The sequence below is a fragment of the Sorex fumeus genome, unplaced genomic scaffold (assembly GCF_029834395.1).
Source record: "Sorex fumeus unplaced genomic scaffold, SorFum_2.1 ptg000168c, whole genome shotgun sequence".
NCBI classification, from domain to species: domain Eukaryota; kingdom Metazoa; phylum Chordata; class Mammalia; order Eulipotyphla; family Soricidae; genus Sorex; species Sorex fumeus.
In genome coordinates, this window is record NW_026606225.1 from 939835 (window position 1) to 942879 (window position 3045).

Consider the following 3045-nt stretch of genomic DNA (forward strand, 5'->3'; position numbering starts at 1 on the left):
AAGTTTGACCTACCATACATTACAAAGCTTATACTAAGTTAATCATTGTCAGTTACAGCCATGACAATTGTTTCCTCAGGATAACCATACAAAGCACAGGCTTTACCTGCCGAGGGTCAGGTAGGTCAGGATAGCCATACCTAGCACAAGCACGTAGGTCCTTGGTCAGTTAAAGGGCCAGCTCCCCACAACAGACAAGCGCCTTGTGATCTGTGCTATCTCTGTAGCCATCATAAAAATGCTTTTATGCTGGGTAAAGTCCAGAAAATTGTGTTCTTTATTCCGATTAATTACACAATATAATTTTTACTTGTGTGTTTTTGTTTTGGGGCCACAGCCAGGAGTACTCTGGATACTGAGTAACCTGACTCTGCACTCAGGAGTCCCTCCAGTTGGGCTTCGGGGATCCTATGGGATGTGGGGGATTAAACCAGAGTCAGGTGCGTTCCAGGCAAGTACCCTCCCCAATATGCTGTTACTCTGGCCTGGGGCCTAGTTCTTCTGTGTTGCACTATATGTTTAGATATCATAACATTTTCAGTTCAAGTGGAACTATGACCCGTGAGATAGGAGAGCAGGTCAGCTGCTTGCCCTGCCCTCCCTGAGAGCAATTTCAGACTCCAAAGCAGAAACTTCTGGTCAGGGCCCTGGGGTTTTCCTTGTAGGTGAGAGTCCACGGTTTGTGTGTTGTCAAGGGGTAGAGCGTTGGCCTGACTGTGCCCTCTGATATTCTTACCAGCCTTTGCTCCTGTTCCAGTGTCTCCAGCTCTCTGGGTTTCTACTAGGTCAGTTCGTGTCTGAATCCCCAAGGCTGGCTTCAGAGTCATTGCTTTCAGCCGCATCTTGATTAATTACTTCCCCAAGATACTCATTGTCTCATACCCCACCAGCTACCTACCTGAAGAGTTTGATTTCTTTTGACATGACAATTCTTGACATTTCTTTTCTCATGGCATAGAGCAATAATTGGAATCCTTCTCTGGTGTTCTACGTGGAAGCAGCCAGCCCTGGTGGAATGTCTTTCTGCACACTGTGATAAGGCTTAAGTGAGCAGTTTTGCCTTCAGCCCCATGGGGATGCTAAGAAAGGTCCATTGTCTTCTGAGGGTGATGAAAATGGCGAGAGTATGCTCACTCTGACAAAACTTCACCCTGGGAAAAGATCCTTGGATGTTCAGCTCAGTCAACGGACACAACCCCTTCATAGTGGGGCAACCCCTGGTCTGTGTGAGAGGAACACTGTTTATAGTGTGTCTCTTACACTGACAGGCCCACAGGCAGTCAGTGTGAATGAACCTGTCCACGTGTAAGTAATGTCGGGGAGTCTTCACATGTTCTCAGCACCATTACATTCCCTTAGAAACCGACAGTACTCAGAATTCCCAGGACTGTCAGCACCGAGAACAAACTCTTGAGTCCAGCATCACCCCGGCGGGACTGTGTGCATATTCACACAGGAGAGAAACCGCTTAAGTGTAAGGACTGTGGGAAGGCCTTTGATGGATCCTCATGCCTTATTCACAGGAGATTTCATACTGGGGATTCCATATACATGTAAGAAATGTGTTGAGGCCTTTATCTGAATCATACACCTTAGTATGCACAGGAAAAGTCACACTGGAGAGAAACCATATGCTTTTATGGAGTGGGAAGTCTTTGCTTGTTCCACAAGCCTGAGTGCACAGGAAAACTAACACTGGAGAGATAACTTATATGTGTGGGCAATGTGGGAAGGCCTTTGCTTATCCCTTAAGTCTTAATTTTCACAAAATTCGTATCGTAGAAAACCCTTATATATGTGACGTAGGTGGGAAGACCTTTTATTTCTTCTCAGGTTCTTTCTGAGCATAGAAAAATTTATACAGGAATGAAATTCATGCCACAACTGTTGGAAGGTCATAATAGCTTGGTCATAATTACTTGACTTCAGTTGCTGTAGTTCCTAACGTCCCAAGAGGGGGGTCCTGTCTTGGGATTGGAATGGACCCGGAGTAAGTGGTAAAACTACCCTGGCATCCAAATGGGACGTTCTACAAAGCAGAAATGCATGGTCTTGATGCAAACTGTTACAGCTTAAGAGACAGGACCACCATGGGGAAGGGCAAGCTTAACTGACCTGAGGATTTAGTCTGGGATTTATGGTAAAAGCCTTACTTGCTCTCAGGGCCCAGAGAATTAAGTGGTGGGATCTTTGTCTCTTACTGTGTTTATCCAAACAAATGCAAGTGTTGATAATGTATACAACTAGAGGGAAAGGTAAAAGCAATGTAGATGTCCCTGGGAGACAGTGTGTCTCCTTGGGTGAATCACCCCAAGAGAATTTCCTCTGCCAAATATTTATCTGTGTAAATGATCAATCACACCTTTGTCCTTATCTCAACCCCCCTCTTCAGATGTTCTTTAAGTATGGTAGCTGCTCTGCATTAAATGGGCTGTTTTCACCATCAGTCTGTGGTTCCCCATCTCTCTGTCTTTCTCTCTGTTGGGAAAGCCTGGGGAAGTGAGGAGGCGGCTCTGGACCACCAATGCTTCACAGCACCCCCGCATTTTACTTCGTGAACTCACAGTGATCAGTTGCTCTTTTTCCGTTCTCCTGCCTATCTATACCAGTCTCCCACTGCCCCTCATTTCCTCTCTTTGCCCTTCTCCCACAGCCTTTATTTCTCCAGCCCATTCCCCAGGAGTGGGGGTAGCAAATACACAGAGGTGTGGTTGTACAATCAGTGAATGTAAACCCTTCCCTCAGGGGAAACTTCCTTTTAGACAATAATCTCACCCTGCAAGGAGATCAACTTAAGGGTGGAATTGCATCTAAGGATGTATTTTCCTTTGCTTAGTTCATATTCATCTAAACAATCTTGAGGACTTAATCTTTTTGTTCATTTTGAATGGACACAGTAAGGGATCTATTAAGCTTATAGGGTGGCCCTATTGGGGATATTTCCTATAGATCCCAGACTACACTCGTCAGGACAGGTTAGTCCTTCCTAATCCCAGCAGGATCCTTATCCAGTTGCTTATATTTGGGTCATTTCGTAATTGTTAT